The 14,592-nt window shown below is 36.2% G+C and overlaps 1 protein-coding gene across 1 annotated transcript in view; it reads right to left on the reverse strand.

Annotated features, from left to right (window-relative positions):
- PCSK5 (proprotein convertase subtilisin/kexin type 5) overlaps positions 1-14,592 on the reverse strand; it is a 413,154-nt gene that overhangs the window by 324,620 nt on the left and 73,942 nt on the right. The window lies entirely within an intron of this gene.

Raw genomic sequence — 14,592 nt, forward strand, 5'->3', positions numbered from 1 at the left:
TTAAACATCAAATTTAAAAGTCATCCTGGGATCAAATACTCTAGGATCAGAAATTTTTAAAAAAATGGCTTTCTACAAAATAGTGTGGTGGGAAAAGTACCGATTTGGGGAATCAGAAAACTAAAGCCCTAGACATGTCTCAGGCAAAAAATTGGACAAGTCCCTCCATTTCCTGAGCCATCGACTCCTTGGTTGCTCTAAAATTCAATTCAAACATATCGCATTTGACAAAGTCTTAATATTTAGCTGCAACTTTTGCTTAAACAGAGAATCTTGCACTTTCAGTTTAATACAGGATTGTAACTTAAATGGTAGAGGTATGAATGGGGGTATTTTTTAAAAAGAGGCAGTCCTTATGTCAACATAAAAATAAACGGGTTCCATTTTGAACTGAGATCTCAAGTGCAGTATCAGCCCTGGTGGCCTTCTACAATTTGTTTGTAAATTTTCTTTGATTTCTTCTGGTCACAGCTAATGTAGTCACAATAGTCTAAAAAGGTTCTGTTCCACCATTAATCCCTAACTCTTCACAAAGGAATGACAAATTGGGAGGGTGGGGGGAACTTGGTAGTCCAGTACTGAGAATAGACACCAATCCATTCAGTAAAGATTTCAAAACCTCTCTTGCATAACTGATTAAAGATTACTGGAAGAGAAGGGATACTATGATACTGACTAACAAACTCAAAAAATGCATAGCTGTAAATAAGATAGTAAAGGCCAAAAGCCAAACTAATACATTTCTATGATTCTCATATTGAGAAATATATTCAACAGGAATATTGGCATGCAAGATGATTTCAGGGGTTCATCCCTAACATCACTAACAAAGCAAAGTGAATCACGTGGCCTACTAAATAAATATAAATCTATTTATGATTAGGATCACAGCTAAGCATCATATATGAGCCTGCTCTGATAGGTAATTTAGGCAAAATTAGTACAGAAAAAAAGCGAATAAATGAAAAATAATATTCTGGAAAATAAAAGTTTTTCTGATCCTGTTTTAATTAATCCAGACCAAGTGACCCTCTGGCCCTGAACCATTCTACACCACACACACATATGCAGACACGCACACTCTGGATAAAAGGTATGCCATGTTTTTCTTCAAACTCCTGGACAATAGTTGTCCTGGAAGCTAACAGAAATCTTGTTTTTTCCTTAATTGAAGAAACCACTTTTTAGCAATTCCAAGGAAATTAATGTGGCATTTTAAATGTGTATAAATTTATTTTTAATGAAGAGAGTAATTTTTAAATGACTGTGTTTCTAAGAATATAGTGAAAAAAATCAATTTCCTTCTCAATCAAAGTGGAAGGGTAAGAATGGGCATGCTTATACTTCTCTATTTCCAGGAAACATTGTCAGTCTTTATATGGTGTGAGTTGCATTCATTCATTTATTCATTCAAAAAAAGGAATAAATGCCAATTCTATACCAGACACTGCGCTGGGAATATAAAGATTAGTAAGAATAGTCTTTGCCTTTGAAGGACTTACCATTTTACCAGGGAATATTTAGCAAGTGTTCCACAACTCTCCACTTCATAAAAATAAAATGATCGCCATGACTGACATCTGGTGCAGGCCATATTACTGTATCAATTAGACCATTTGTGAAAATTTTGACTATGCAAATTACATTTGCAATCCTCAGATTACTGTCTATAAGACCTAGCCCAATAAGACCGAACCACTGCATATTTGGACACTCAGTAAAAGAAGGCTGTGGATCTGTTTAGTTAGGACTCTTTTCAAACTAATCCTATATTAGCAGTGGCCTTTCCTAACAGAGCCTACATAAATTCCACAACTGCCAACATATATGTGTCCATAAAGCAGAAAGCGTCAAATCTCTACCAACGTGGGCTCAAAAAAGAGACTGTTAGAGACCAGGACGAGTAGATACTGAAGAGGGGGTGGATAACTGTTTCTACAAGGATGCTTCTACAATGCATCATACCCTATAACACAGGCAAACAAGCGGTACAAGAGGCAGCCATTTCCTAGATGAACTATACATACTAAAATAGAATAAAATGCCTTACCAAACAGCCGCTCTTCTGTAATTTTAGCAAACAAAAATGTTTATTTACAGGGCTTGGTGACTAGAAGGTGGTTCGGCAACTTGGCATGTAGCTTTGACTATATGTTACTCTGTCTGATCACAGGGCTGCAATACTCAAGAAAAGTACAGTGGGGATATTTTTGGAGTCAGATACCATGTATTTTGTCTCAGTGCTCTATGAGTATGTATATATAGCCCTACAATTTTTGGAAAGTGGGAAAAGCACCTCTTGAAGCGGAAGATTTCTATGACTGGAAAGACCATATTTATATTTTTAAATTACTACCCATATGTCTGTCCTTGAGCCCTTTAAGAAAAATCTCAGAAGTAATGCAATATACAGATTTCATTTCTTGCCAAGAAGCCCAATGCAAAGAAAAAGCACTTAAAAGTTCATTTTTATAAAACTACGGTCAGCCTGGGAGAATAAAAGAACTGTGTGCTTTCCCTCAATGGTTTAAACTTCTAAAAATGCAATTTCCTATATATTATGAAACTATAGTTAACCTAGAGTATAAAAACCACACGAGCTTTGGAATCTTCCGTCTATCCTTCATTAATTTCCACAGATATGTGCTACTTGCTTTTAAAGCCAGTCCTTGCCTTCACTCACAGAGCTCTCCCTCCTCCCTACACAGTCCAAGTGAACATCAAGCATTTGCCTCTTCGGAATCTTTGCTGAAGATGTTCTGTTTCATCAGATTTCACTTGTCAAGAAAAACACATTACGGGTAATTACGGGAAGGCTACCTCAACAATCTTAGCTAAACTCATATGTCATTATTTTGGAACTTATCAGCTTTATGATACCATCGACATGGGGAAGGCAATTTGTCAATAAGAGGGAAAAAATGTAATCATATGAATATACATTATACATGTTATTATGTAAATATCATGAGAAAGGCAGATACTGCGTGATATCACATGTGGAAACTAAAAAGAGTCAAACTCATGGAAACTGAGAATGAAAACTGAAGGGGTAAGGAGACAAGGGAGAGGCTAGTGAAACGGTACAAATTTTCAGCTCTGAGTAAGTTCTGAGGATCTAACATATAACATGGTGACTACAGTTGATAACGTATTGTATAAGTGAAATATGCTGAGAGTAAAACAAATATGTCCTCACATACACACAAAATAAATATGTGAGGTGACAAATATGCTAATTAAGTAGCCAGGAGGAATTTTTTCACAATGTGTGTGTGTGTGTAATGCATGTGTGTGTGTATGTATCAAATTACCACGACATACGCTCATAATATCTTACAACTTTCTATGTCAATTATATCTCAGCAAAGCTGAAACTTAAAAAAGAACATCATGGTGCCACTTTTAAAATATGTCCCACAGTGAGGAGGAATCAGCCTTTTAGGTAGTAAAATATATCAAAGATAATGATTAAAATATATTCTGGTAGCAAATATCTACAGATATCTCAATGACATGGAATGCCAAGTCAAAAAACTGACCTCAAAACATGAAAGAGCATAGCATACAATAAGGGCGCCATCCTAAATCAGTGAGGAAAAACAAATTACTTCATAAATGATGGTAGAACAAAAACCAACTGAACAGGAAAAATAAAGCAAACCATTCTCCCATCTTACATCAAGGTCAATTCCAAATGAATCATATTTAAATGTAAAAGTAAACAAAACCATAAAAGTACCATGAGAAATAGGGGAAGTTTTCAAAAATAATCTAAGAGTGAAAAATAATTATCTAAGTATAATAGAACCCCCCCCCCCAAAAAAAAAGTGAGTAAGAAAAACTGATATATTCAACTACATAAAAAATAAATTTGGCACGGCAAAAAACTTCAAAAGTAAAGTAAAAAACAAACTGGGGAAATGTTTACAGTTTTGACCTTGGACAAAAGGCTATTCTCCTAATATATAAAGAGTTCCTATAATTAATAAGAGAACACTTCTATTAGAAAACAGGCTGAAAAGATAAAGCAAGTTCCTTAAACACAGAAAAATATGCCTAATCTCATGCATGTAAAGACAAAAACAAACCAATTCTACATTAAGACAACACTTTTCACCTTTCAAATATGAATAATCTAAATATTGATAACATACTTACTAGTGAGTTAGTGAAGGGATTAGAAAATTGTCTTCCTATTGTAAAGGTGATGGGAATATAAATCTCTACAACACTATAAAGAGTAACTGACAATATCCACACAAGTCTAAAAGAACTAATTCTACCAAAAGAAGTTTATCCTACATATTTATTTACACATGAAACATGCAAGGTTATTTCCTGAAGCACTGCTAGCAATAACTAAAGTGTGTAAGCAACCTGAATATATATTGATAGGGATTAAATAACAACTTATCAATACAACAGAGCACATTGGAACCATAAAGAAGAATGAAACGAGCTTTATGCACTGGCAGAGAGTAGTCTCCACGAGGCAGTTGGTGTTAAAAAAAAAGAAAAGAAAAGAAAAAGAAAGAAAAAAGTAAAGTACAAACAGTTTATAAACAGTCTATACGGAATACTACAATTTTTTATCTCTCTGAAGTGATTTTACACAATCAACCCTAAAAACATTGGTTCTTTCTGGAGGATTAGGTGATTGGAATATAGAATAGGAGGGAAAAAGTTTTACTGCATTCCTTTTAATACCTTTTTACTTTTGAACTATGTAAATATGTCACCTATACCATTTAAAATTTCTTTTAATATATTCCATTGGTTAAATCCCATCATATAATCCAATGATTTCAAATGTGACAAAATGCCTGCATTACATTGTATTTTTAAAAAGCAATAATGAGAAAAATATATAAAAATGTGACATAAATGGTTTTATATTATGTTCTAATATCACAATTACTGAGAAAAAATGGATAAACAAAAAGTCATTGGAATTTGGGGAACTTCATTTATAATCTTAGAGTTGCTACCAGCCACCTGTGTGACCTTGTAAAATCTTTGTAGGCCGCTTTTATCTGTAAAATGAGAGAAAACAGACTAAACATGCTGTCTCATCTCTTTCTTCTAGCTTTTAAATTTTATCTATATTGTCTCTTCTCTGAGTTGACCAGGAATAGAAAGTTTGTGCGAAATGCCATAGAGAGATGAGGTAGGTGCCCCAGTTGATAAATGATCTTAAATCATTCTGTGAAGAAGCAAGATTAATATTTGGAAAGGAGGGTAGTCAATTATATTACTCCTTTTGTGATTTGAATGAAGCTGTTGCCAGGAAATAAAATATGAGACTACATGTTTCATATTTTTTTATTAGCTTTGACAAAATGGGGGAAAGCACATGAAGAGATTTCTCCCTCTATTTTCTTTTCTGAAAACAAAATAGAGTAGCCCTGATTGAAAAAATAAAAATAAAAAAGAGCCCCGGCTGGCGTGGCAAACCAAAAGTTCACCAGTTTGATTCCCGGTCAGGGCACATGCCTGGGTTGCAGATTCTGAGCTCTTCTCCCATCGGGGAGCTTGCAGAAGATGGAAGGCAACCAGTTGATGTTTCTCTCAACTCTCTTCCTCCCTTCACCTCTTCCTAAAATAAAATAAATCTTTTAAAAAAGTATGAGTTGAGTGCATAATGGCCAGGTACTTTTTGCTATAAGAGAGAAAAAGAATGACGAAGACAATTTTGTACCAACAAGCCTCTCCAAAGCCCTAAATCTGAAGCCAATGTAGTCCAAAAATTTTCCAAAATTCTGGTCAAGAAATTAAAATTAATCAGTGCAAAAAATCAGAGAATCTACTGAAAGTGTGTATTCAGATGACAGTAGGTTTGAGAAACTCTAGAGACTGGTAATTAGTGAGTTAGTAAATATTGGCATTGTTATTTGAGTTACTTTATTAGACAAGTCAGTCTTTTTAAAGTAAAAAAAACTAATTATTTGAATTCTATTTTAGTTAGCTACTTATGGACAAAATGTGCACTACATTTTATTTGATAGAGAGTTTTTCCTTGATTTGCTTGAGATAGACACTTTGAATCCTATTTAATGACTGCAAACATCAGAGGCTTAAGTTAGAAAGTCAACTAGTCAGGAAAATGAGAAATCATATAATTTTTCAAAGGTCATTGAGAAGAAAGTTTTAAAATAAATACCACATGTATATTCAGAACAGTAAAATAGAAGACAAACACATGCCGAAGTAGAGAGCTTTAACCGCCATAAAATTTTATAATTAGTTGGCTTTCTCCAAGAGAACCAAAATTTTAGAAATGTGTCGTCAATTTAATCTTGTTCCATTTTGTTTAGTGAAAAACTCATAGCATTATTGTTCTAACTGTATTACTTACTTTCAGAGAATTAAAGTCATATTTCTCCACTTAAACTATTCCACAATGCTCTGCACGCTCCTAAAACTTTAATTTCCTAATTTGTTGCCTGTTTTTTTTCCCCCACTTCTAATAAGATGACATATAAATGGGAGAAATAAATGGTTACATCCAATTAAAGCAGTAAAACATATCCCCCACCCTCAAGGCCCTTTGTTACATTTGTCTGTTCACTCCAAAAAAACTTATATTGATTATCTACTATGTGCAGGCTGCTCTGGATTCTACCAAATAACCGCTTTCCTGCCTTTAGTCAGTTTGCATTCTAGTGGGAGCCAGACAATAAGCATGTGAATAAATAAAAGATAATGAACTTTCATTGTGTTAAATGGCGTAAAAAGTAAATAATGTAAAGAGGTCAAGAGTAATTATGGAAGAGTAGGCTGTTTTATTTAATGTTTTTATTGTTGTTCAAGTATAGTAGTCTCCATTTGCCTGCTACCACTTTCTCCTGCCCCACCCACCTGCACCTCCCACCGTTAACCCCTCCCTCCTTTGGCTTTATCCATGGGTCCTTTATACATGCTCCATCATGACCCTTCCCCCTTTTTTTCCCCCATTACCCCCTCTCCACTCCCCTCTAGTTACTGTCAGTTTGTTCTTTATTTCAATGTTGCTGGTTATATTTTGCTTCCTTGTTTGTTCTGTTGATCAGTATCCACTTATAGGTGAGGTCACATGGTATTTGTCTTCCACCAAGGAGCTTATTTCACTTAGCATAATGCCCTCCAGTTCCATCCATGCTGTTGAGAAGGGTAGTAGCTTTTTCTTTCTTTCTGCTTCATAGTATTCCATTGCGTGAATGTACCATAGTTTTTTGATCTACCCATTTACTGTTGGGCACTTAGGTTGCTTCCAGTGCTTGGCTATTGTAAATTGTGCTGCTATGAACATTGAGGTGCACAGGTTCTTCTGAATTGGTATTTCAGGATTCTTAGGGTATAAATCAGTGGAATCACTGGGTCAAAAGGCAGTTCCATTATTAGTTTTTTGAGGAAATTCCTGTTTTCCACAGTGGCTGCACCAGTCTGCATTCCTGCCAACAGAGTACTAGGGTTCCCTTTTCTCCATATCCTCGCCAGCACTTGTTGTTTGTTCATTTGTTTATGATGGCCATCCTGACAGGTGTGAAGTGGTATCTCACTGTGGCTTTAATTTGCATTTCTCTGATGGCTAGTGATGCTGAGCATCCTTTCATAAGTCTCTTGGCCCTGTGTATGTCCTCCTTGGAGAAGTGTCTGTTCAGGTCCTTTTGTATGTTTTAATTGGATTCTTTGTCTTCCTGAAGTGGAGTCATGTGAGTTCTTTATATATTTTGGAGATCAAACCTTTGTCTGAGGGATCATTGGGAAATATATTTTGCCATACGGTTGGTTCCCTTTTCATATTGCTAATGTTTTCTTTATCCATGTAGAAGCTTCTTATTTTGATGAAGTCCCATTTGTTTTTTCTTTCCTTTATGTCCCTTGCTCTAAGGGACATACAGGTGAAAATATTGCTGCATGTAATATCTGAGAGTTTCCTAGGTTCTCCTCTAGGACTTTTATGGTATTGCGCCTTATATTAAATCTTTTATCCATCTTGAGTTTATTTTTGTATATGGTGTACATTGGTGGTTGAGTTTCATTTTTTTCATGTAGCTGTCCAGATCTCCCATCACCATTAGTTTAAGAGGCTATTTTTACTCCATGTTATGCTTCTGCCCTCTTCATTGAATATTAATTGACCATAGAGACATGGGTTTATTTCTGGGCTCTCTATTCTGTTTTGTTGATCTATGTGCCTGTTCTTATGCCAGTAGCACACTGTTTTGATTACAGTGGCCTTGTAATGTAGCTTGATGTCAGGTATTATGGTCCCTCCTACTTTGTTCTTGTTTCTCAAAATTACTGCTGCTATTCAGCATCATTTATGGTTCCATATAAATTTTTGAAATGTTTGTTCTGTACCTGTAACATATGTCATTGGTATTTTAACAGGGATTGTACTGAATCTATAAATTGCTTTGGGTAGTACAGACATTTTGATAATGTTAATTCTTCCAATCCATGAACATAGTATATGCTTCCGTTTCTTTGTGTCTTCCTTAATTTCTTTCTTCAGTGTTGTGCAGTTTTCTAAGTACAGGTCTTTTACCTCCTTGGTTAGGTTTATTCTCAGATACTACAACTTTTTGTTGCTATAGCAAATGGGATTTTTTCCCTGATTTCTGATTCTGATATTTCATTGTTGGTGTACAAAAATGCCTTTGATTTCTGAATACTTACTTCGTATCCTGCTGTTTTGCCATATTTACTTATTAGGTTGAGTAGTTTTTTGATGGAATCTGCAGGGTTTTCTATGCAACTATCATGTCACTTGCAAACAATGACAGTTTTACTTCCTCCTTTCCAATTTGGATGCCTCACTTCTTTTTCTTGTCTGATCATTGTAGTTAAGACTTCCAATTCAATGTTGAATAGAAGTGGTGAAAGCACATCGTTGTATTGTTCCTGATCTTAGCAGCCCGTTGAGTATGATGTTGGCTGTAGGTTTTTCATATATGGCTTTTATTATGTTGAGGTATGCTCTCTTTATTCCCACTCTGCTGAGTGCTTTTATCATAAATGGGTACTGTACCTTATCAAATATTTTTCCTGCATCTATTGATATGATCACGAGATTTTTGTCTTTTCTTTATGAGATGTATTACATTTATTGATTTGCAAATATTGCACTATCCTTGCATCCCTGGGATGAATCCCACTTGATCATGGTGGATGATCTTTTTAATGCATTGCTGGATGCAGCTTGCCAATATTTTGTTGAGGATTTTAACATCCATGTTCATCAGCAATATTGGCCTGTAGTTTTCTTTGTTGTACCTTCATCTGGTTTTGGGATTAAAATGATGCTGGCCTCATAAAAAGAGTTTGGGAGTCTTTCCTCTTCTTGGTTTTTTGAATAGTCTGGAAAGGACAGCTTTTCCTTAGATGTTTTGTAAAATTCTCCTGTGAAACCATCCGGTCCAGGGCTTTTATGTGCCAGGAGTTTTTTTATTACTGTTTCAATTTCGCCAGCTGTTATCAATCTGTTCAAGCTCTTTGCTCCTTTATCCAGTTTTGGAAGATTATATTTTTCTAGAAATTTGTCCATTTCACCCAGGTTTTCAAGTTTCTTGGCATATAGTTGTTCATAGTAATTTCTTACAACCCTTTGTATTTCTGTGATATCGGTTGTTTCATTTCTGATTTAATTTATTTGGATCGTCTCCCTTTTTTTCTTGATGAGTCTGTTTAAAGGCTTGTCAATTTTGTTTATCTTTTCAAAGAACTAACTCTTGGATTTATTGATTCTTTGAATTGTTCTTTTAGTCTCTATGTCATTGTGTTCTGTTCTGATATTATTTCCTTCCTTCTACTTGCTCTGGGCTTTGTTGTTGTTTCTCCAGTTCTTGAAGATGTAGGGAAAGGTTGTTTATTTGAAATGTTTCTATCTTCTATAGGTAGGCCTGTATTGCTATGAACTTTCCTCTCAGGATTGCCTTCACTGTGTCCCATAGGTTTTGGACTGTTGTGTGTTCATTTTCATTTGTTTCCAGAAACTTTGATTTCTTCTTTGATTTCATTATTGACCCATTCATTGTTTAATAGCATGCTATTCAGTCTCCATCAGTTTGAATGTTTGAGTTTTTTCCTCAAGGTTAGTGTCCAGTTTCAAGCCCTTGTGGTCCAAGAAAATGCTTGATATGATTTCAATTTTGTTGAATTTGTTGAGGCTTGTTTTATGTCCTATCATGTGGTCTATCTTTGAAAGTCTTCCATATGTATTTGAAAATAATGTGTATTTTGCTCCTTTGGGATGAAAGGTTTATATATATATATAAATCAGTTAAGTCCATTTGATATAATGAGTCGTTCAGTTCCACAATAGCCTTGCTGATATTTTGTTTGGAAGGTCTATCCATTGTTGACAGTGGGGTGTTAAAATCCCCTAATATCAGTGTGTTGCTGTCTATATCTTTCTTGAAGCCCTCCAAGTTTTCCTTATATATTTGGGTGCTCCTATGTTGGGTGCATATAGGTTTACATTGCTTATGTCTTCTTGATGGAGTCTTTCTTTGAGTATTATGAAGTGCCCTTCTGTGTCTCTTTTTATGGCCTTTTTTTTGAAGTCTATTTTGTCTGATATTAAGTATTGTTACCCCTTGGGGGTTTTTCCTGCCCATTTCCTTGGAATATTTCTTTCCATCCCTTTACTTTCAGTCTGTATAGGTCTTTTTTTAAGAGGTAGGTCTTTTGTTCAGAGGTGGGTCTTTTGTAGGTGGCATATGTGCAGGTCATTCTCCTACCCATTCAGCTAACCTATCTTTTGATTAGAGCATTTAATCCATTTATATTTAAGGTTATTACTGATAGGTACTTATTTTTTCTCTTTGTACCTGCGTTACTCTCTTTCTCACTCTTTTCTTCATCTTCTTTAAGCAATCCCTTTAGCATATCTTGCAGTGCTGGATTGGTGGAGGTGTATTCTTTTAGCCTCCTTTTGTCTGGGAACTCCTTATTTCCCTTCCATTTTAATTGAGAGCCTTGCTGGGTAGAGCAATCCTGGTTGCAGGCCTTTGCTTCTCATGACTTGGAATATTTCTTGCCATTCCCTTCTGGCTTGCAGGGTTTCTGTTGAGATGTCAGCTGCTAGCTGTACTGGGGCTCCTCTGTATGTTACTACCGGTTTCTCCCTTGCTGCCTTTAAGATTCTCTTTGTCTTTAATATTTGCCATTTTAATGATGATGTGTCTTGGAGTGGGCCTCATTGGGTTCCTCTTGTATGGGACCTGCTGTGCTTCCTGGACTTGTGTGACTTTTTCTCTCCTCAAACTAGAGAAATTTTCCATCATTTTTTTCAAACAATTCTCTATTTCTTCCTCCTCTTCTCCGCTTGGTATTGGCTATTATATGGATATTATTACATTTCATGTCATCCTGCATTTCCCTTAACCCCACCTCATTCTTTTTGAGTCTTTTTTCATTTTCTTCCTCTTTCTGGGAGTTTTTTTCTTCCTTATCCTCCAGCTCACCAATTCATTCCTCTGCTTCATCTAACCTGCTCTTGATTCCTTCTACTGTGTTCTTCAAGTCAGAAATTGTATTATTGATTTCCTCTTGCCTCTTGTTGACAGTTTCTATGTCCTTTTTCATGCTGATATAGTTTGCAGTAAGTTCCTAGTAGTCTCCCTGTAGTTTTTGGTAATTCTCACTGAGCTCATTGAACTTCCTTATAACCATTGTTTTGAACTCAGTGTCTGATAGTTTACTTGCCTCTATTTCATTTAGCACTCTTTCTGGGAATTCTTCCTTTCCTTTTGATTGGAGGTTGTCTCTTTGTCTTCCCATTATTTGTGAGACTCTTCTTTTTTGCTTCTGCTTCTTAAACTGATGTGTTTTGACATCCTGACTTTGTGTATGAATTTCTATGGTAGGAGACCTGTGAAATTGAGTGATGCAGTATCTTTGAGCTCCTGAACTTGATGCTCTTGGAATGCCTTTTATGCGGTTTATGTTGGCTTTATGTAAGTAATTGGGTTCTGATTGTTGTTTGGACATTCTTTGGTGAGTCCTTCCCTCCTGCTGGTTGACTGAGGGTCACTCTGCCCACCATGTCTTGTGTGTTTTTGCGCAGGTGCTGCCAGAACAAAACCACAAAGCCCAGGAAACAAACCCACATCTGCAAAAATAATTCCCTCATGCAATCCCACTATTAACAGCTAATGAGCCACTATTAATAGCCTGTAAAGAGATTCAGACTCTTAAGATAAGAAATAAACTATAGTACAAAATCTAGTGACTTAACATGCACACACTTGATGGACAAGAAATGAATGTTTAAAAGCTATGTAGTAAAGAGAATATTGCAAATCATGGAGAAGACCACAGTGGATTTTGTCTCGGTAGCCTCTAGTATTTACTGCTGTTTTTACTTTCTGGATATGCCTCTGGTGATGTCATATGTTCACGCCACTGGACCTTAGGCAGTCTGTTCAAGACTTCCAGGGATCTACTGTCTGTGGCTGTCTCCTCCAGTTGTTGTTCTAGTCACTCTGCACTTAGCAATCAGGCTTAAGAACTATAGGGTGGGGCAGAATCCTTCCTGGGGCTATTGTTTCCCTTCAGGCTTCTGCTGCTCAGAGGGGAGCGATTTGCCTGAGCAAGATAGTTGCTGCCATGTGGGGGATGACTGTGCAGTGGGATCCAGCAGGCTACTCTCTCAGTTCTCTCCCCAAAGGGAAGAGTATGCTGTTTTAGATAAGGTGATTAAGAAAGGCCTCTTTGAAAGATGTGATATTTTAATAGAATCCTGAATAATAAGGAACCAGCCGCATAAACATGTAAAAAGAAATATTTTATAGGCAACAAGGATAGCTAATGCCATAGCCCTAGAATGACCACATCTTTACTTTTGTCTATAGCTCATCCATGGGTCGTAGATGCTTATGGTAATCCGTTAAGGTCTAGGGGTGAATATATGAGGAAGGCATTTCACTCTCCAGGGAATGGATGAAAAAAGGAACTCACAGAAATATGGGAAGCAGAGTCCCAGCCATCTGGTCAACTAATTCTGAGTTCCTGGCTACCAAGAGTATCATCTAGACAGGGACACAGGTTCAGAGTAGGCATGCTTATAACTCCAGGTGATGAGGACAGACTCAGCTCAAAGAAGGCTGAACAAGGACCTCTAAAACATAGGGACCCTCTTGCTAGATCCTGGGATGGTATCCTTGTGATGCTAGCCACTATAAATTAGTACAGTAAGGGGTTTTGATGCAGATTCTGTCTTTTAAATTATGTAGTAAAAATCACAGTTTCAATTTCATCTAAATGGCAGAGAAATTATAAAATGATTTATAAGATAGAAAGCTCCCAAATATGAAGCATTCAAAAGTAAGAAAAGAGTAGGGGCAACATACCCTATTTAGTATAGCAGCAGGTGTAAAACACTGTACTGGGAGTCAAAAGACATGGTTACTTAACCCTGAGATCTCAAGACATCTCAATTCCACCTCTGCAACTCCATGAACAGAGGACATAATATCTGTTGCTGTATCTCTCTTGCAAAGCAATTTTAATGTTAGGTTATATTAAAAAAGCAAGGTTTGGTTGAATTTTGAATACCACAGGTTTAAACAGCACAGGTCCTCATTTTTGGTGTCTGGAGTTAGTAATATGTATAACAGCTACAATGTTTTATATCATTTAAAACTGTATTGATGCAGGCACTGACAGACAATTCATCTTATAAACAGATGATGTACCTCTTGTAAACTTCCAATATCAATAGAGTAAAAAACTCAAAGTATTTTTCTCTTCCTTATTATTTTCTTAACTTTCCTCTAGCTTACGTTACTGTAAAAATGCAGTATATAATATATATAACATATAAGATATGTGTTAATCGACTATTTATGTTATCAGTAAGCCAGCCTTCCAGTCAGCAGTAAGGTACAGGAATTACGTTTATGGGAAGTCAAAAGTTATATGCAGATTTTCACCTAGGCAGGGCTGGGGGTAGAGGGGTTGATTCAAGGGTCAGCTGTAAGAAGAGGGTAAAAAGGCGATAAATGGCAATGGAAGGAGACCTGACTTTGGATGATGAACATGTAATACAATATACAGATGATGTATTACAGACTTGTACATCAAAAACCTATATAATTTTATTAACTAATGTCACTCCAATAAAGTAAAAAAAAATTTTAAAGGGTCAACAGTTGTTATTTCTGGAGTTCCATTAAAAATATTTAGAGTGCGCTCTTTATACATGCAGAGTTGTTCAGCTAGGCTAGACTATGCTATCCCTAGGCAGTGCAGAATAATGAAATGGGAAAGCACGCCCCCCGAGTTCTTGGTAGAATACCACCAACTACTAGCCTGGCCACTTTGGGCAAATCACAGTACGTTTTGGCATTTTATATCTTCATCTGTAAAATGACATGATTGTTGTAAGGCTCAAAATGTAATATGCTATACAAATGGAGACTCCTGAAGGACTCAGTACCTTGTGTTGTAACTGCATGTTTCTTCCCGCTTTCTTGGAAGAAAGAAACTAGGTTTTAGTGTTCCTAGTACCAAGGGCAAAGCTTGGCAGTAGGTCTGCAATAAATAGGTACAGAAGAATGAACAACATTTTTACAAGCATTAATACATTTTAATAGGCATGTC

This window comes from Pteronotus mesoamericanus, unplaced genomic scaffold (genome assembly GCF_021234165.1).
Source record: "Pteronotus mesoamericanus isolate MK-2021 breed Mesoamerican mustached bat unplaced genomic scaffold, CSHL_Meso_final contig_73, whole genome shotgun sequence".
NCBI classification, from domain to species: domain Eukaryota; kingdom Metazoa; phylum Chordata; class Mammalia; order Chiroptera; family Mormoopidae; genus Pteronotus; species Pteronotus mesoamericanus.